The sequence below is a fragment of the Stegodyphus dumicola genome, chromosome 1, assembly GCF_044657685.1.
Source record: "Stegodyphus dumicola isolate Sdum_Otavi_A_Nest chromosome 1, ASM4465768v1".
Classification (NCBI taxonomy): Eukaryota; Metazoa; Arthropoda; class Arachnida; order Araneae; family Eresidae; genus Stegodyphus; species Stegodyphus dumicola.
The window spans coordinates 259119146-259141733 of NC_140768.1; the positions used below are offsets into that span (position 1 = coordinate 259119146).

Below are 22588 nucleotides of genomic sequence, written 5' to 3' on the forward strand. Positions count from 1 at the left end.
ATCCGAAGTTCCACTGACTTCGTTAGAGAGCCAGAGTCTCTGACTAGCGCGCGTTCGTCTTTTGGCTACACTCTTTCTAAGCTATTGCTATGCTCTGCCGTATTTCAGGCCTTGGCCTTGATAGCTTCGCCAGCTTATTTGATATTCAGGTGCCGACTACCTAGAAATCTTGATAGCTTCGACTATATCTTTTTAGTTAAGCATTAGTTAAGTTTTATTTCTTATTACTTTGAGTTCAAGCCCAAGTGGCTTTGCTGTACGCCCTGAGAAGGAGCCGACTGTAAGTTCTTATTTTGAGAAACAAAGGATAATTAAACCCTTCTTGAGTTTTACTGTTGCGCCACTTATGGTAAGTAAATTACCTCAGTTGGTACTTTGCTTGGAAAAAAGTGGCAGCGCCTCAGTTTATCGCGAGACTATGATTAGAACAGTAGTTTACAGATTGTAAAAATAAATATGAGTTTGTAATGAAGCGGTTTGTTGAGAATAATTGAGATAAAATTTTTATGCCTTTAAAGAAACTTCTTATCTGCCAATTTCAAGCAAGCCGTCTCATTTATCTGATTTAATGAGTATCTTTAGTCTAAAGTAACCGAAATTTACGTTTCTGTTTCTGAACTAAAGCGATTATTCGCTTACCTGTTCACGATGTTCCTACACACTTAGCTGTTAGATAAAAGGTTGGAACCCCACAAAAAAATATGGACTTCCTTATGAGATAATGAATTCTTCAAAGGCTGAAACAAATATGAAAATATTTCCTTCTAGACATAAATAAGGGTTTTAATAAAACTATGCTTGTGCCTTCTTAGAAATCAGCAACCGAGTGTATTACCAATAAGATTTTGGAAGATCATTTAAGACATATATAATTTTGAATTATCGTAGATAAGAAGTTCAAATTCCGATGTCTGATGTCTTTAAAAAAAAAAAAAAAAAAAAACTCGAAGTCGTACGAATTAAGAATTTGATATTTTACATTTGAAACGCAGGAATGCAACAACGTATTATCGAGCGAAAGTTTTGTCATAAACATTTGGAATGGAAGTCTGATGTAAAAAAAATTTGGAACCTCAAGATTTAGGAATTTCAAATTTTGCGTGTGACACAATGACTACTGAATATTATTGCATTTTTTCTGCAAATTAATCACTTCATTGTGTGACATTCAATAAGATTTTTTAAAACATCACGTCATCTATTATGAAAATACCTTTTTCTTCGAATCTTCGTCTAATTATAATACATTCTGAATATCAAGTCGAGACACACATCTGGTAAATACTGCAGACGATAAGAAATGTTATTGAAATCTTTAATTTCTGACCGGTAATAAGCTAATGCGGCATACATAAAAATGAAAATTTGCAAATTCAGAATTTTATTATTAAAAATGGAAGGAAGACGCTTATAAATATTTTGTTTTTAGAAAATAATTGAGATAAGGTATAACTGGAAATGATTAATTAATTTTTGCAGGTTTTATGAAATAGAAATATTAAGCACAGAGAACTTAATGATGTTCGAAATATAGCTGTTAACCTTTTACGTTTGAAGACATCAATTGCAATTTTGTGAAAGTTCAGCTGAGAGTTCCTTTCAAGTTTTTCTTTTTCAAGTTCTGCTTCTTCCTAATCAAGTTGCTTAGTTCTACTTGTAACTATTAATTTCTTGAAGTTAAATTCTTCTGCAAGCTAATAAAGCAGGTCGGTATTTACATATGATCACCTTGAGTGTGGCAATAAAAACAAATTTTTAAATCAAGGATGTGTGTTTAGAAAAGAATCTTTGCTCAGATTACTTATGAAGGGAGTTAAATCATTTCAAGCTTCAAGCTGACAGAGATTTCAAAATAACATTTTACAAAAATGAATTAAAGATCTGGGGAGGCTTCAAAAAGAAATTTTTGAATGTTTCGAGTCAAAATTCAAACACCAAAAATATCATTATTCAGAACTTTTCGATTAATTAATGCCTTTCACCTAAATTATCAAATTGTTAGCTCAATACTGAAAATGTTTACTGTATCAAACAACATCAAAATGCTGACAATACGCATTGAAGATAAATTTTGAAATTCATGGCTATTAATATTCTTTTCAGGAATAAATTTGAGAAAGCCGAGCAACGCAGTAGGGTATGAAAATATGGAGAGCAATCTTTAATGCTTCGTTTAACTGAATATCAAATAAAATCTAAAACGGCATTGTAAATATGTGCATAAAGACAATTTGCAAACGATTCTGCTGGATGCGAAATATGCAACCTCAAAATTAGTACGCTGCTATTAAGAAATAAAAGAAGAGATTAGTAATGTTTTGATGGACATTGAAGCGTAGCTATCGTGAATTTAATTTGCAGCATAATTAGATATAATAGCACTAATTTAATATTGTTTCACTAATAGCTCATTCTCCGTACGAAATATGATAAGGTACTAAAAGACGTATTGTTCTACTAATCCCATTTATATATTGCAAGGTACAAAACATTGGTTTCAGTGGTAGGAAAAGGATTGAATTAAAATGCTAGTATATCTTAAGTAGAAAATTATTATTATTATATATATATTAATCATTATATTATTATATTAACAACTATACATATATTATAAATATATATTATTCTATTTATGATTATCAACTGTATTATCAACAATCAACAACTATATATATATATATTATTTTATTTATGACTAGCAGCTAAGCGGCCGGCATTCGTCTGGCTTTTAAATGTACCGGAAAAATGCCTGAAGAAAACACTAAACATTAAATTAAAAAACTGCGCAGAATTTTACTCTGCAAAACAACTTCATCACGTCATTAAAATTTGGATGCCTCTAGATACTGTTGTTTTAACACAATGCTCGAAACATACATAGGTTTATGCAGATTCTGCATCATTTAATTTCTTCAAATATAATACAGGGCGATAATATTTGGTGGCAACAGTTTGAAAAGCGAAACGGACATTCAGAGTGATTCGGCGCAAAACCGCAAAACGAAAACAATAGTCCCTCAGGGACAATGCTTCTTTGGACTGAAAATAAGGTAAAACACTACATACATAAATTGGTAAGTAAATTATTGCGGATTTTCCGGAAGAGGGTTGATTTATTGAGGGAAATTTAACCTTCTACAAAAAATCCAAAGTAATTTGGGTATTATCGTGTTTTATCTCCCTCGAATGATTGAATACATTCTTTTAATCGTAAAAAAACTAATATATAAAATTTTGCATTTAAATAAATAATTAATAATTTTCGAATGTGGAGGTAATTCTCCGATGAGATTAAAAAAATAATGTATTTACAAAATTTTGTTATAAAACTGGTGGGAGATTTAGAAGTGTCAATGCATATAAAACCAATGTAAAAATATTACGTAATTTAAACTATTATATAATTATAATGTCTTAATTACATGCACATACAAAAATATAGGGCAAAAAATATATACTTTTAATCCTAACACAATGTTTAAATTTCACAGATACTATTCAGATACTATTGTGAAGCTTTTAATCGAAAATATGTCCGTTGGAACCCACCTTTGAAGGAACGCATAGGTATACCATTAAAAGAGGGGGGGAAAGTATTAAAACTGCGTACATATTTATATGTGTGTGTATATATATGTGTATATATATATGTGTATATATATATATATATATGGACGTATAAAACATGCAAGGTATACACTTAAACTTGAATGTATATAGACATATATACGATTAAAATTGAAAATATTGATCGCAAATAGGGCTTTTAAGAGAATAAGTTTCAAAACAATTAGTTGTAATTTAAATAATTACTTTGTGAGGTTTTCTTTAATTTAAATAGTTTATAGTTATTTTATGTTTTGAATATTTTCTCTCATTTCTCTTTTTCCGTTTTCCCGCCAGAAGGCAAATGAGTTCGCGTTTATTTGAGGTTTTGCGATTGTTAAGTTACAGCGTTTTCTGACTCTTGAAGGCGCGTTTCTAGGTTTGCTATTCTAGGATAAAAGTTCCCGTCTTCGGCCTTGCAGTATACTTGCCGATAGTTAAATTCACACCAGTGGAGTTTGAGCTAACTTCGCGTTAAATTACTCTTTTTCTGTTTTGCCTTTTCCCCGTAAATGTTGGCAGATCTCTAAGTACTAGGTGTTTCTTCTGTTCAGACATAATCATAGTCACTTAACGTCTAATCACAATTTCTATTAGTGAAAGACTTAAAACCCTATAAATTATATATTTACAAGAACTCTTTAAATTAGATTTTTAGTTTCAGATGCATGTTAGTTATCGTAACGTAATAACACAACTGAGATTTCAAATTCAAGAATTTTTAGCGCTTGTTTTACAAACGAATCAATTTAAATAATTCTTATAAATGAGTATGAATGAAACTCAAGTATTTCACAATAAGTAAAGTTGTTTATATTTTTGGTTTATCATAAAATTCAAATACGCCACATAAAAAAACAGTACTTCGCCACATAAAAAAAAATCTAAGATTAACTTAGAAGTTAGTATTACATATAATGCAGCTTTATCGCTTATTACTAAACTGGAAATTATTTCATTTAATCACACTTTAAGACGGAAACAGAGAAGCGGAACTTCGGCACATGCAATTAGAAAATGCTCGCCTGCCCTTAAAGAGATTTGCGCGCACAAATCTCCTATCAAAAAATTAATGACTGAAAATTTTCATAATTGGAAGCATTAAAAGAAATAAAGAGCAGAGTTCTTTCTCAATCATCTCCGTAACATAATAACAAAAATGTTACAACATCATTCCATCCTTTTTAATGAACGTCCGGGATTGTATGGGAGTCAATGTTTCTCGCCGTAAGTTCTGGAAATTGTTGCCGTTTCGTGCGGGTCTAAGAATTCCTATCTCTCTTAGTGCTTGAAATTCACTCTTTTCGAAGTTAATGGTGAGAGATCACGAGCGAAAATGTTACCTTTTGGATGGAGGAGTAATTCATTGAAGAATGCTCAGTTAAGGCTTATGGATGAAATGGTGGTATCAAATAAGAATCGCAATTACTTTGAAAAAGATATTGGTTAAATTATTATAAATGGAAGTATTCGTGTAAACCTTTCATACCAATGAACGTAAAATTCAAGAAACTTTGAGGCATTTTGAGATGAACTTTTTAAATATTTATTCCAAATTAAAATTTAGTGAAGTGATCAACTTTACATTGTTTCGAATCAAGTTTTTCTTACTTCGAAAGGGTTGCTGTATTCCTTATATATTAAATAATAAAAGAGAAAAATGGGCATACCGGCGGACGAGCGGTAAAGTCGCTGAACGTTCGTAGTTCGGTCCGGGATTAGAATTCCAGCAAACGGGCTGGCTGCATGGGCGTTTTCGTGCTTTTCCCTACGTGTAACGTGTATACGAGGCATGTTTCCTTAGAAAGTCCTTTAGAATGGCATTCCTCCACTTAGATAGATACATCGCCCTCGAGTTCTTTTTATAAATAAATGAACCAAACGAACCATAGAGAGAAAGGTCTAAATATTAAAATATTCATCACGTGCTAATAGCTTAGCTTCCAAACGTTTTGCACATTTAAGTGCTCATACTGGTAATAAGTGGAATTATTTAAGGCTAAAATGAGTCATCAAACTGCTATCTGAAAATGTAGGAAAAGTTTTAGGAAATATTTAATTTCGTTCAAAAACGTAGTTGAAAAATAGGAACTAACAGTAAATTTGTTTCAAATGCTTTCAAGAATTCTGCACTCAGATGTATGGAATTCTGTATTTGTTAAAGAATAAAGAATATTTTACTAACCGAAATTTTTACTCTAGGGAGACATATAAGAATTAGATTATAAATTTACGAAATTTATCTACTATATCAAAAATGTTCTCATAAAATTCTCTGCCTTATTTTGAGAAAATTTATTGCCCGGAAGTACAAGTCTAGCATTAATGTTCAGAAGGCTAAAACATGTAGCCAACATTTTCGAACAACTCGTATAGACTTGTTCAAATAACACTCAAGCAATATCATTTGGTATAAACCATAAAAGAATGCACAGACGTTATTAGAAACTTCTGGAAAAGTACCTTATTTCGTGTCGAAAAGGTGTGCATTATACGTGTTAAAAGTGCAGTATGTCAACATGGTTTTGATAACAATTATACTTGTTTTACAGATGTTATAGAAATACCAGAACAATGGGGAGTTAGCCCAGAAATTCTAGTAAGATTTATATCATATAGTTCGAAAGTCAATATTGAAAATACAGAAATTTTCAATGAGCCGTATATTTTTCAAAACCTATTCCCGATGCTATAACTGCATTTAATAGCCAAAGTTCATTTAGGACGAAGAGTTATCTTAAACAAAATGTGTTTCATAGCAAGTTTATAGACACTGGAGGTTATAGATAAGAGCAAACTTTATAAATCACGTATGATACGATTTATGCAAACAATTACCAAAATAGTGCAGCTACTCTCAGCATGTGCAAGTAGAGAACGGAGTTTTTCTAGTAGGTGATATAGTGCAACATTAGGAAACATGATATTGCAAAGTATTTAAAATTTTTTGTCAATTCACTTTCTATAAAGAAAGCACGAAATTCATGTCTACATGTCTAACTATAGGTCAGAAGAATTTTTGAAGCTGAAATATACACTCTAACAATATTATACATATATATAAGTATATTAGATATATAATTCGTTATTCAGATTGTAGTGACACAGTATATTTAGAACTTTACATAGAAAAATTCCTAATATACCCAGCACTGATAAGTAGCGAAGTAGCATACGCAATATTGCTGAGAATAACAAAATTAGGTAACTTGATAATCACATGATCGTCATGATTTTACAAATAAGAAAGTAATTTACTAGAGCTGGCAGAAAGACACTCATGGACATGTCGCATTTTTTGCGAATGCAAAAGAAAACTTGAAAATAATAGTTTATAAAACCAAAAAGTAGCTGATATATTTTTCTAACAATTTAACTGTATTGTAAACTTCGGATTATAATACACAGACTTTGAAAAGAATCTTAGTCTGCCAAATGATCTGTGCAAAGAGAATTAGATAGCAGCAGTCGCGAACACTCAATATTATTCCTTAAAGTAAAAATTCTTGTTTTTTTATTATTATTATTCGAATGCTCTTAAAATCAAGTTTGGAAACAAGTGTTACCAACCTTACTTGTAAACATTCATTTTTCTCGTTTCTCCTTACACCCACAAGTAGGCGAGCGGTAAAGTCCCAGAACACTGGTACTTCTATACGGAAATCGATATGCTGGCTAACGGGTTGACTTTATAGGCATTTTCACGATTTTCCCTTGTGTAACGTAGATACGAGCCAGTTTTCCTTAGAAAGTTCTCCACGAAAGTATTCCTTCCATTGGCTAGCGCTCGAGTACTTTTGCCATAATTTGATAAAACTAAACCAAACCATTTTTTCTTACGGTCAATATATTTCCAAAATTACTTGATTACTCAGAAATTAGACCGAAATTGATGGAAACAACGCACAGTTAACAGTTTGCTCCTCCACAAACCTGAGAACCGAAATCTCTAAATTAATTTGTCCCCTGAAAGTTAGTTTTTTGTGCACGAATAAAATATTTAAGCCTCAATACTTATGCTAAGTATAAAATTAATAAGTTTGTAATAAAACAAAGAAATTTCCCACTCTTTTCAAAAATTTTTAACTTTTCACTTCCAATAGAGTGGAACATTTGTATGCTGTTTATAGTCAGCAGTTCATAACCGATATTCAAACTCAGTATATCTTACAGTACATTTTTCTGTTCTTACCTCGTTATTTTAGAAATTGGAGAGAGATATAACATCAGCCTATGAAGTGGATTTCTACAAAATAATGTATAAATTATCCATTAAAACTTTTTTCCCCGTCTGCGGCCAGCATATTTATAATATATTAATATAGCATATTTATAATTATATGCGTCTAAATGACTGAATTTTTATTTATTTATTTTTTTTCTGGAGATACACACTAAAAATCTTCAACAATGTATTAGCGTAACCTTTTGAACCGATACGTATTTTTAAATACGAATTATATGATATTTGTTCGCTTAATACATTTGAAATTATTATTTGGTTTACAAATTGTAGCGTAAAATGTCTTTGACTGATATAATGAAGCATTATATTATGTTTATAAGAACCGCAGGATAATTCCTTAAGTATTCCATTAATTATTACAGTAAAGATTCTAATGCTGTTATTATTATCTCTATAATATGGAAGCAGCTTTAAATGTGTCGGGAATAATTTAACGCTATATGATTCCAATGACCAGGATGGATTTTTTTTTTTTTTTTTTGAAAATCTGTCATTTTCAATCAGAATTTTCTAGCTGTTTTTAACGGCTTCGGCAAGAGTTAATACTATATAACTGGTCTGGCAAGATGTAATCGACTCACCAAGAGCACATCATCTTCACGGATCCTTTACGAGCCTTTTCTGAAAATTAATTTTGTTTTATACACTTTTATAGGGCTAGGATATCAAAAAGTTAAAGAGACTAATAGTAACATTTTCCATAGAAGTGAAACAATCTTTGGGTATTTTAAAAGAAGGAAAGAAAGATAATTAATATATTTTAGCAATTAACTATCTTTTATCCAGATGCACATTAGTACATACATATTGACAAAAAAAATTCATTTATCTTTGAAAAGACCAATTAGCGAAAATTACCAAACAGAAACAATGACATTCTAAACTGAATTGAGAAATTTATTTTCAATTACGTCCAAAGGGGCGTTTTTTTAACATTTTAACATTAAACATAACATTACTTTTACTTACATAACATTACATGTTCTTCGCACTTAAACCATAAAATGCAGTTCAAGGTCAATATCGCAAAATTATTTTAAATTGAGCATATCTTTAGAATTTCCGATACAGTCTCACGCGCAGGAGATAAAAGTGTTTTTTCTGTACAACGTTGCCATTGCTCGCTTTGAAACCCTTGAGTTTGTTAATCAGAAATTCGTTAAAGTTTTACAAAATAGGAAATTGATAATAAAACAAATTCCAAATTTCAAATTTGAGCTTCCCGATGCTCATATTCGCAGTAGGATTACGTCATTCAAAATTGGATGGCTCTAGAGTACCGTTCTTTAATCACAATGCGAGTAATACAGGGAGATACTATTTCGCAAAACAAAAACAATAGCCTTTCAGGAACAAAGACCCTTTTGGACTAATAAGGGAAAAAATTAACTTGGCCAAGATACGAGAAACCTTCCTTCAGAAAGAAAACTGGTACGCATTGAGCATCTTATATTGTAATCAATGACAAATTTAAGCTAGATTTATTTAAATTTACAAAGAATGTTTTTACTAGCAATAATTTCGTTGACTGTTCTCCATCTGTTATAATATCATTTTGCTGTTTACTAATTATTAACATTTAAAGTCGAAGCATAATTCAGGATTAATCGTTTCCAGAACTCTAATGAGTAAATTAAATGAGCACTGTTATGAAGGGATTCTTAATAATAAATTTTTTTTTCCAATTGAATTATGTTTTATATGAGAAATATCAGTTCATCATGCATCAGTTCAAAACAGAGCAATTTGGATAATGCTGAAATGGAGATAATAATCTTTATTATTAATAATTCATTCGCTTTTAAAGAAAAAGCATATTTTTTAATTAATTTGAAAAGATAAAGAATCAATTAAATGCGGATACGGAACTAAATTCCAAAAAACTTATATCAGAGTCTATACATTGAAATTTCTCATATAGATTATATATGCATTTTTTAAAATTTAAAGAAACATTGATGTGAAAAATCATCTCTGTAAATGTAATCCCTCACAAAAGAGGAAATTACCTGGAAGTGCAAGAAATCATTTTGGTAGGATTCATTGCAATTTAATAGCTGCGAAAGATTAGTTAACGTAAAGGTTGTATTGCCAAAATTGTTATCGTTAATTGGCGACGTTAACTTAAAAATAATTGTGGACGTTGCATTGCAAAAGCCAGATGCAGTGCCAAAATTTTAAAAGAGAATTCTATATATGATTCAAAATAAGCTCTCTACGTTTAATTTTTTTCTATTCAGGTATTTTCTCTTGCAGTACTTTGTTTTGATTTCGCGTGGGCCACATATAAAGTGACTTTTTGGATGAAGAGAGAAAAATTTACATTTGATTTTTGGGTTTTTCTTTTATTCTGTTACCTTTCTTGATTTCTTAGAATCAATTTTTCGTTTCTGTTTTGATTTGAAATTTAGGAATGCATGTAACTAATCTATGGCATCTTAAATTGAAAAAAAAAATGTGGTATAGGCTCTAAAATATTCTTATCTTTTTATTTTTCGGAAATTAAATTTCTGTAACATTTTTCGTCATTTTGTACGCATTTGTATAGTAATGAAAGTATTTCTTGGAAACCTTTCAGTGATTCGGGATTTTCATATGATTCATTATTGCAGTGTAACCAAAATTAAATAAAAACATTGATGATATTCTTTATTTTGACACAAACGTTTACATATTTCGAATAAAAAAGACTGAACTGTTTCTGAATTTCAAGTAAAACTAACATAAGGTAAGAAATTTTATATTTTAGAATTAAGTTCGATGATAAGTTAGCATAACTTCCCGTAGTTAAAATAATTTGGAATCATCATTTTAAAAATAACTATTTCTCTGAGAATTTTGTTGCTGTATGATGGAAATTTCCACAAACAGATATAGGTGTAATATTTTAAATAATTTTCTACAAATATCATCAGAGATGGTAATTAAAATATTCAACAATGAATTTGCTTCAACGACCGGCATTATTTTAAAAATATCATACTTGAGAATCAAATCTTTTAAAGACCGTCGCTGAAGAAGTTATGCCAGACGTGTGCAGGACGGTTTCATAGGATTTGTGACATTTTAAAAATAATTCAAATTTGTAAAGTGCTGAAGGTTTTTCTGCCTCCCTTCTCGAATGAAGAGGGTATTCATTATGCGGGTGATATTTTAAGAAAATAAAAAAAAAAAAAAAAAAAAAAAAAAAAAAAAGACATTGAAAACGAACTGAATTTTTTTAAAAAAATTTTTTAAACTATAGACACACACACAAAAACAAAGTTTACAAAAACTACCAGGAACCAAAAAAAGCCGATAACGTCCAATCCAGATTTAAAAAAAATAAATAAATAAGAAGCACACAGAGCACATCATCACGTGTTCTTACTAAAATAGTATGCTAGGTGTTTCTTCCTCCCCCATAAATGTATGAACATAACTGTGTAAATTATTCATTTATTAACCAATAGCATTAAGTTAATAACGCTTTTAACAGCCGGTGCGGGAAACTGAGAAAATTTTAACGACAGGTACAACCATATCAATTCCCATTGACTTAATAATCACCCTCTGGATATAATACTTTTATACTAATACCCGCAGCATTTAAAGCATTTGTTCAGGCTAACTTCCGCTACAGTTACAGAGAAATTAATTAAGGTGCTACATTTCACTGAGGAAGCTTACCTGAGCGACGAAGACTTTCGATTTGGATTTGAACCCTGAACGGGAAGGTGGGGCTTGGGGGTCGGGCAGACGATAGTAGCAGCAAGACAAACTGTGCGTGGGGTACATTTCGCGTCTGACAACAAGGCTATACCTCTTATATCGTGATTGATCTTGACACTTTATCCCCCTTTTATCTTCCATTTCTTTCCCCCCTTTTTGCTCACCCGCTGTTTCTCTCTTTGTCATTCTATTCGAACAGGCAGTCGAAACTGTATGTTCTATAGATCGTTTTGTCGATCTTAGATAAATTATCTACAAACACAGTGGAAACAAAAGAAATGTGTTATCGTCTTCCACTAATTCATGAAAAAGAGCCGAAAATGTTTTCCTTTCGTTTTGCAACAAAAGGATATGATCCTGATTCATCAATTTAAAGAAAAACTCGGTTATCATAACAATGTAAAATTTAGGATTCTGATTGAAATTTAGATATAGATTCTTTTGGGATCTTTTTTCTCGTATTGTTGATTAGCAGGATTTTATAAGATGATTTTGGATAACTTCAAAACCAGTTGCTGAAATAGGGTTTCCTCACTTAAAAATGTATTTGATTTTCTCTTCGTTATTTTTCACCATACACAAGATATAGCTACGGAACTATGTTGAGTGCACAGTTAAAATTCAACACATCAGATATTTTAAGGAAATTTATATACAGTATCTTTATGAATCTATGGCTTTACTTCTTTTTAGAAAAAAGGCATTTGCCCCGTTCGCACGTTTTGGTATGAACTGGTTTAGTCTCAATAAATTTTTAATTGTATCCAGGAAATTGAAAGAGAAATACTTTCAAGGCTTGACTCTTAAATTACTTCAAGAGCTAAGAATTTGTTTAATAAAGGTAACAGTAATATAGGTCTTATAGAAGCCGTTTTGAACTTAATTCATGTGTTACATTAGACTTTTGGGAATGGATCTAACTGAAAAAGTAATAATGAAAGGATATTTGATTTTACCCGGCTAATGATATCAAAAATGTCAAACGAATCATTCTTTTTTCTGCTAAGGTACAGATATAACGCCTAAACATCAGTTCATGGGATTACGCAAAAAATATAGTAAATTTTATTTCTTCCTTTTCAAGAAGCACTATGAAAACAATGATATTCACTATAAAGTTGATAGCATATATATATATTTTTGGCTGCAAATATTTTATTCTTTTACCTCCTGCCAACATATATAGACTAAAGTTGCGTAAGTCCTTTTTAACAGCTTAAGCCGCATCTTTTAAGTATTAGGAGTAGTATCAGGTCACCTGCGCCGCTTCCAGAAAAGTGAATTACCCCCTAGTCAACTATATTGTTTCACATTGTGTTCGTCTCTTTGTAATATTTGGGAAGAAGACGGTGAAAAGAATATGATTTAGTGCCTGAAATGCAAAGGATGGATAGACGACTTATGTGCTGGTGTTGATAAGAAAATGAAAAAAATATCTTTGTAATCATTAATGTAATTAATTGTATAAATAAATTAATTGAGAATTTTTTTTTATTTTAGTTGTCCAATTTTAAATGTAGTACGACTTAAGCTATAGACGGTACGACTTAGAATACTGGTTGCCTAAGTCGTATTAAGTGCTCATTAATTTTATGCAAGCGAGCAGACTGCATGGCATTTTAATGGAAATTTATTGTAATAAATATTAGCAACGATGACACCCTAGATCATTTTAATTTTTTCATACATCCTACGACTCATGCTGAACACTGGTAGTTCGGTCTGAGGTTCGAATCCCGCAAACGGGATGGCTGCATGGGCGTTTTCGTGGTTTTCTCCACGAGTAAATTGTATACGAACCAGTTTCACTTATAAAGTCCTCCAAGAAGACATTCCTTGAATCTGAAAAATTTCACTAAGTTTTTTCCTAAGTCAGAAAGATTTAAATAGAAGTTATTTATTTTCTCGAATATCCTTGCTAATTTCTTGACTAATAAGGAATAAAATAAATAAGGAATAATAATATTTGAAATAAAATAAATTTTAAAAAATTGCCGGAAAGCTATCTTTTTCAACTGTTCCAAATGGCCGCTGGGTTTAGATGCTTAGGACTAGTTACTAATATTTTTAAATATTGTATAAACAACAGAGCAATTTTTTTTCTATTTGTCAGATATCGTTGAAAAAATCTCACCACCATATTTTGGTAAAGGTACTTCAAAATTTTATAGTTTATTATTGGCAACACCAAAAGTTGAAACACCTTGCTTTATTTGAAAACTAACAACTTCATCCGATTATATTTTTTTATTGTTATTTTCATAAAATAGCTTGTTGCGTTCTTACTTTTTAACACCTATTTACCTTCTTTCAATACATCTTTTTTTAATTGTTCTGCTTGTCTCCTGCACTGTATTCTTAGAGCATCTTTATTTTTTGTCATTTTATATTTGTTTTTGTACAAATAAAATCAGTACGTCGTTCTCACCGCCGCTCGCCGTCGACTCGAACATAGAACTGAACGGTGTAAAAACCTAATTTTTGCGCACGCACTTGCGACGTCATTAAAATATTGAGCATTTTTGCCTAATTTTGAGACTCTAATGTGGCTCAACCACAATGCTTTTAATGCTTATAATGGCTCCTTTAACTGTCAAATAAGCCATAAACGAAAACTATAGCTTTTGGGTTAATGAGATATAAGCGTTCTACGTTCTACGTTCATGTTTTGCGTCTTAAAATTTTTTTGTTCTTGAGGCCGTCATCGAAGAACGTAGTCCTACCTTAAAAATAAAAATAAAGTATCAAAAAAAGAATTCGTATATTTTAATATATGATTTATTTTGTTTAAATATGTTTCTATGGCAAAATTGGACTTGAACCTTACAATTCGGTTTTCCATGTCGAAATAGCTGCTATCATATTTCCTCTTAAATGGATTGATGAAAACCTGATTGTAAAAACATATATTAATATATATATATATATATATATATATACATATATATACAGACTCATTATCTGGTTTGGAAACACTAGCAGATGTTGATAACACCAACATTTTGGTCTCATATATAAAAGATCTTCTTGTAAAAAATGATAAAATACATGAAGAGAAATGAACTGGGTGAATGCTCATATTGGTGTTATACGCAATGAAAGGGCCGATATTCTGTCCAAAGAGGCTGCTATGGGTAATGCCGGGATGGGCTCGATATTGAAGCATTAAAAAAACTTGTTATTGGTAAATTCGAAAAATTTCTATTATGATTCCTACAAAGAGAAATGGAAGATTTCGGGAAAATGGATAGATTATTTGTTGAACTTTGAAGTTTCTAAAAATATAAGAATGATATGTGATTTTGATTCCAATCAAATAATTACTGGACACGGGTGCTTCCCGGCGTACATGAAAAGATTTAATTTACAAAATAATAGTCTTTGTAGTTTTTGTAATGCTGAAAGCCATTCGACATTTCGCCGAAGACTGCATATTGCGACATGTAGGGAAGAACATGGTAACATAGAGGAATTCTACTGCCGTAATAAAAAGTTTAGATTTGCAAAGGATTTGATGAACTTTATAAATGGCAATAGAACAAGACTGGGAATTTTGGTTTGATGTTTTTTATTGTATTTCTGTTTTAATATGTATTTCAATCTTTTGTTTTAATCTTTTAACTATATTTTTGTTTGTCTGTGTTGGTTGCGCTGCGTTAACCAAGACGCCGATTATTATCGGCCAGGAGGTTGCAGCACACTCGTATATTACATTACATTATATTGCATTACAATATATGGGTAATCTTTAGAATAGGGTAACAGGTAGCTTGGCGACATTTTGGTAAGACGATAAAGGTTACTAGCTAAGACTTTAGCAATAATCTGAGAAGTACACAGTTCGAATCACAGATTATTTTGTCTCAGAGAAATGAGAGATCATGAGGAATGTAATGTGACATTTTCCGGAAAATTCCGATTGTGATTTTAGCTAATAAGCACTTAGAAACAATTTCGCTACTAAAGTGAAGAATCGCCCACTTATTTGTTTGGTGCTTTTTTACAAGAGTAAGAAGAATTGGATTTTTGTCAATTTTTTTTGACTTTTTAAGTGAAAATAAGTCAATGTGTACATAGATAAAGTCAAGAGTGTGCGCAATGCCATTTTTGTGCAATTCTGGGATTTTTTTTTAAGTGAAAATAGGTTGAAGTGTACATGGATACCGTGTATGTGCAATTCTTAAAAACTCGGCAAGCAGTTTGCGATTCTGCACTTTCTCCAAATTTCGCACCTAATCTTCGTCATAATTAAGCATTTTTGTTCCATAAAAGTTCTAGTATAAGCGTAATTCGGCTAGCAGATTGTTGGAAAAAATGTTGAGTAAAAAAAAAAAAAAAAAAAAAAAACATGCCTTTACTTCGGGATAACAAAATGGCGTCCAAAACAAAACTAGCAGGTTGCTGTAGCAGGTTTGATCACCAAATTTTCGCCCCAAAAAATTCGCCAATTTACCATAATGTAAAGATTCACCCAATATGTTTCTCCAGTTTATGAATCCAATTCAAAATAGATCAGATTTGTAATTAATAAAAACTAGTGAACGGAAGCAAATTTCAACTGATATAGTTAGAAACAGAAACTAAATTTTACAATACCCTGCGATCAGCACTGATTTTGATATCTGCTGTTAGTTGTCATAAGATGTCTCTATGACTGTTTTCACAGCTGCTTCCAAACAAAGCCGTACGGTGTGCAATAGAAGAGACATCATCTTATAGCTGCTATGCAAATACTACTTTCGAACATATTACTAACCGAAAGATGAATTGGCCAAACTGATCCGTTGAAAGTACTCTGTGACGTGTACAATTTAGTGATGCATGTTTACTTTTAAAAGTATGTCAACAATTTTAAATAAGTTAATTTTTTTCCTAAGCTAAATAACTTGAAAATTAAATATAGGACATATCTTCTCCATAAAAACATTTTAGTCAGTTATCGCTCTACATGCGCAGAAAATCGCAAACGCAATATCTATTTTATATCTAAATATTACGATGAAAACCTGCATCAATACTGTTAATGGTTCATTTGAAATCTCTCATTCCTCTTTTAGTCAGTCCTATATATTATCCATTAGTCAGCAAATTAATATCTATTAATTTTTTCGTTAAGGTGAAATTTTAAGTTCACTATATTGTGTTTTAACACTTAAAAAGATCTATAAAACAAAGTGATTTCACTAAAACGATAGTTTTTCGGAGAAGTTTCTTATCTCCCAAGTAATGCTGTAGCTTTATTGGTTATTCTAAAAGGTTATTAAAAGTATTAGTTTCATATTTGCTAAACTCGTGTATTAAAAATACCCAACATTTTTTGCAGTTCAATTGATTCATGTTAAGTGTGTTCTACTGTAAGTCTAACAGAAGCTACTTGTTTCTCTTGTTCAGGGACTTTTGACATTTAAACCATGCAATGTTCCAATTTGGTTTTAGCACTTATTCCTGCTACAGACTAACTAACGTCATAGATCAGGAAAGACATATTTTAAAACACGTTTTCATTTAGTCTTAAAAATTACTACTTTTAGAGCGAATAAACTGGAAAGGTAAATACGAGACTAATCTTTCCAAAAACACGATGTCATTACCGAAGCAAACATCTGTTAAAAAGGAAAGAAAGTTAGAGGAAGCTTCTTTTCTCAGAAACTGCACTTGTATATCTCTACAGAAATGTTTGAACAGGAGGTACGCAGGTTGCATTTTAGTGCGTTTGGAACGCATTATTGAGATAAATATCCTGATATATTTTCTCCGGAGCTGATCTGGCAGATGATTTAATTTGTTCTGCAATGTTCGCAGCTGCTGAAGATCTCTGACTCAGTTATTTGATGAGACATTAGGTAAACCATTTGATACAGTCGCGTTAATATTTTCCGGTAATGAAACTAGTAATTTAATAGGGAAAGAAAACATAATTACTTCTGAAAATGCTATATCTTCCTTTGTTGCAGTTACGCGCTATCATTGACTCTATTTGGTATTGCTTTCTGGCAGGAAATGCAACTAAATGTACGCCAATAAGTAAAATTATTGAAAATGATGGTAATTCCGCTTTTAGTAAGTTTTCTGTCTCATTCATTTACCTGAAGGAATTCAATTTTTACAACTGTTATCTTATTTACTTTCGCATTAGCCCTTCATGTGCTTGAAATTGCGTTGACATAGCTGGATTAATTTTCGGTAGTTGTAGAAATGCAAATACTTTTTAATCTAGAAGTATTCTCGTAAAAGAATTGCCAATTGCTCTGTATTTCTAGAAGCCAAGATTAATTAATGTTCTTGTCGTTGTAGTATTTCATATTGAAATCGATATACCTATGAAGAATCATAAATGGTGGAAATGGTTATATCTGTCACTAACCGTTGCCATTAGCTACCAATGATGAGATCAATGTTTTTTTGTTTCACATATCTTACAGAGGCTGTTCGCATATTTTTCGCCAATTTTGTTTTGTTTCGAAAAACGTCTTCCGTTGGAATTTTGTTTTAAATTCAACTACATTTTTGAAATAAAAAAATATAGTCTGCTACATAACAGTTTTGTTTTCATGCGAAATGTGGCTTTTTAAGAAGCAATGGATGGACAGCTATGTTTGAGTTCTTTCTGAAGAAAATTATTCGTATCTAGTTATTCAAAACGTTGTGAAAACCACGGTTTTTCGATACCTATACCTACAATAGGTAATGTTGTCAACAACAAATTCAAAAAAGTCAAAAATTAGCTTCAGGTGGAAACATTGTTCCAAATAAGTATCCGAGTCAAAAATGGAATGTTTCGAATGTTGTATAAAGTAAGATCTTTAATGTTAAAAGAAAATCCATTAATTCAAAAGACAGCTGCAAAATCATCAAATTGCTCAATGTCAACTGTAAACAAAGTGATTAATGCTGATTTGAATCTTAGAAAGGCGAAAAATGATAATGTGTATCGTCTTTCTCTACGACATATAGCCGAACGCACAATTCTTTACGAGGAACATTTATCCTGACAAAAATGGAAAGATGAATCTTGGGTATACTTAAATGATTACAGCAATTAGAGATCAATTTATTATTATCAGAGAGGAGACAAAAGTCTTAAAGCATGATTCAAGGAATGTAAAGAAAATTTTTCAAAGGGATGCATCATTGTTGCTGGATTTTCATATAACGATGAATTAAAACTAAAAAGAGTGGAGAAAAATATTAAGATCAACTTCACATATTATCAAAAACATATTTTATACAAAATTTACAAATATGAAATACCTTCTCTTTGCATACAGTTTGATCAATCAGTAGAATTGCATCAAGACAAAGCAAGTAGCGACACTTTAAAATCCACTGTTAATTTCCTAGCAAAAATTGAACAAAGAACAGGTAACAAGGTCATACCCTTCACTCATATGATAGATCAGAAGATTCCTACTAAATCTTCTGATCCACCAATGTATTTTTGAGCTTTTGGACTTTTAAAAAGCGGGTTGTCCAAACGTCGGCCTACAACCTCCTTAGACTTTGGAAAGTACGAAAGCCGATACTATAAACGGTTTTTTTTTATTGTCTTAGAAATTACGATGTATAAAGATGGTAAAGAGTTATCAATTAAATCATTTAAAACATAAAAATTTTAGGTAAAATGGTTCTGTAATTATAAAAAAATCGTCTAAAAAATGTGCCAACAGCCTCTATATTTCTGTTGACAGTTCCGAGATTTCGCATCTGAGGATAGTCCGTTCAATGATCAGTTATTTGCCATAAACTAAAATTTTTTCAGAGATTAATAAATAAATTAATTCATTTATAAAATGTTCGCTAAGTATGAACTAACGAAACATGATAAAAAAAAGTAATCAAAACACTCTGATACTGTCCTCTCATGTCAAATCCTGCCTTAAGTATACATAACTACGAGCTATTTGATGTCATGTTCCTTTGTTTATGGCATGCTCTGCTGTAAAGCATGGATTTTATTGTTCACTCATTGCTCGAACCTGATGATATTCTGTGGTATATTGTAAGATTATTTTAAGTTACAGCTAAAGTTGAGGAACCTTAACCAGTTAACTGTGATTGACGAGTACACTCGTCATGGAGAAGCGCCACGATTTTGTGTATTGACGAGTATACTCGTTATATGTAAGCAACGCGCGTATAAAGCAACGTAATAGAAACAGAGAAAAGAAAAATAATAACAAAGAAACCGGAGCTAGTGATTGATTATAATAAAAAAAAATGGGTGGAGTGGATATGAGCATTGGAATTATCATAGCGTACTCCACAGCAAGAAAACGACTTAAAAAGTACTACAAAAATATATTTCTCAATTTCTTAGACATTATGTGTCTGAATGCATTCATATTATATAAAAAAAAATAATGGAACATTATCGGGTATCAACGTTTTGCTCAAATTTATTGAAGACACTTTTGCGACGTATCCAATTAAAAGAAATAAATCGACACAAACTCGCCATTTAGACCTAATATAAGCCAATTGGGCGGGATCATGTCCCGGATTATATACTTGGAACATCGGGAAAAAAAAAAAAAAAAAAAAAAAAAAAAAAACCTACGCGAAAGTGTTCGCATTGCTACAAACGTAAGATCAGGAAGGAATCGCGTTACTGGTATTCGATTTGCAAAGTCCCTACCCTGTATTGCTGAATATCACTCCACAGCAGGAAATTAAATTCTTACTTTTATATGTATAATATTTAAATTAATTTATTGCGTTTTTAGTTTAATATGTATGTTATATGTGCTTATGTTAATCAAATAAGTAAAGATTAGTAATAAAATTTTCAATTGTATAAAATAAACCCATCTTTTTCATCCAATATCTTACCAGAGCAACTTACTCTGTGACTGACGAATATACTCATCATGGCTCTATTCTGGCGATACAAAACGGTGCGCACTCTTAAACAAGGGCGCCACAGTTAACTGGTTAAGAACTGATAAATGAATAATCGCTTTAGTTCGGTAGAACAGAGGACAGATACTCAAGAAGGGTTAACTACCTTTTATTATTCCAAATAAAATTCACAGAAGACTCTGTCTTGGAGTTTAAAATAAAGTCTTATTTCGGGCTTGAACTCTGAAAACTAAGAAATAAAACTTAACCAATCTTAAATAAAAAGATATAGCGGAAGCTATCAAAATTCTAACAGAGTTGGCCCCTTAACGCTAACTAACGGCGAAGCTATCAAGGGCCTAAAGTACGGCCGATCGTAAAAATAGCTTTAGAGAGAGTATAGCCAAAAGGCTAACGCGAGCTGCATAGAATCTCTGACTCTCTAACGAAATCAATAAAACTTCACAGTTAAATACTTCTTTTCATTTACATTTGACCGCGATTCTGAAAATACGTTCTGGCCGGAAGGTGTAAGCTGATAAGGAAAGACAGGAAAGTAAATTTTAACTAAAAATTAACTGCTAGATAAATTAAGATAAACCTCACAATATGAAGAAAAATTTTTAATTAGTCTATCTTCTTTAAAAGATTAATGTAAAATGTCAAACCTGCTTACTTTCATGTTTGAAGGAAAAAAAAGTTCACTTGTTTTTCCTTCAACATGCACGATATAATGATGAGTACACTTTATCTTTACTTCATTTAATGTTGTTAATGCATCACTTAGAGAAATTTATGAATTTGATGTTATCGCATTTATCTACGTTACACGAATATCACATTATGTGTAGCATTCAGTATCTCGAAACGCCTTACCTACACATCTGAGAGAAATAACTGTATATCGGATTGTTCGCTTTATATTTAACAGAGATTTTTCTAACTGTGTTAATGCGCATTTTAGCTGTCTAAACATTTAATTTTTAATGACTTAGTACATGGAAATATGTTGTAGCTAAGATGATATCTGAAAATTGAGAAACTGTATCCTTATTTTACTTTACTTGAGTATTTAAAAAAAAAAAAAAAAAAAAAAAAAAGAACTAAATGGCTCTGCGACTTGTTCCTAATCATTATGTCATCATGAAATTTTTCCCGTATGGGCCGTGCCTGAATTCATAAACAACACGCAGTAGAGTTCAAGTGTGACAGTCCTAACACAATCAGTTGGTCCCAACCTCCAAGCAGTGCCAGCAGTCGTTTTATAGCTCATAAATTAGATATTTTCCGCTTCGACTTCTGCGAGCGTTGCTCCCACAGTTCCGAACGGAAATCGCAGTTCAAGAAATAAAAGAAAGAAAAAAAAAATCTTGTCTGTTTTATGGTTTATTTTTGAACTTGGGCCTGCTAAACGATTCTAGACGAATTGGTTTGGAAACAGTCTTGCTCTTGTACAAAATGAACAGACCTGCTTCGAACGCAGCCGTTTGAGGACAAGGCAAATATACGTAGGTGCGTTCTTACTGGATACCTGTAAAAACTTTATAAAGAAATAATTAAAATTTCAGTTTGCAGTTTGTAACCATGGATGTTCTCCGTAACACAAATCCTGATAGCTGGATACTAATGTAATTCCTATTAAATTGTTGTTTATAATCCATAATACGATACATACATAATATTACATGTACACGCAACCAGTAATCAATGTGCTGTACGTATATGGTCACAAGTAACGTGCACTAGAACTCCAGTTATCGGGGCTTACTGGAAGAGCAGTCCATCTGGGTATTTGGAAAATCTACCTTCTTTCTGCATGCCGTAAGTCGTAATTATTTAAGTTGAAAATACGAGATTTATTTTAAATTTATATTGTATACCAGCAAAGGCTACACAATTAAAACATACTACAGTCTTTTATTCAAGGAGTAAAATCATGCACACAAAGCGAAGCGGCGTACATCAGAAGACTTATAGAAAGTGCCTTTCTGAAGTTGTGCTGCAGATAGTTATTTTACTATTCAGACAAAAATTATTTGTGACAAGAGAAAACTGATATAATGCTGCAAACAATGATCTTACCCCACCGAGTGCATTCTTGCGCTGTAACCGGTTAGCATATCCATTCAGCAAGTGGAAGGTTCATGATTCGAATCCTGGCAAAGCCACAGCTGACTTTTCGTGTTT

General features: G+C 31.6%; 1 protein-coding gene across 2 annotated transcripts in view; it reads right to left on the bottom strand.

The window, feature by feature from the left end:
* Nucleotides 1-22588, bottom strand: part of LOC118185504 (T-box transcription factor TBX20-like) — a 237682-nt gene that overhangs the window by 185167 nt on the left and 29927 nt on the right. The window contains exon 1 of one of the 2 annotated variants that reach the window (XM_085827380.1): nucleotides 11522-11625. The exons of the other annotated variant lie outside the window; for it this stretch is intronic. The gene's annotated coding sequence lies outside the window, so the exon portion shown is untranslated. Of the gene's footprint in view, nucleotides 1-11521; nucleotides 11626-22588 lie in introns of those variants that run through there. 2 annotated transcript variants of the gene reach the window in all.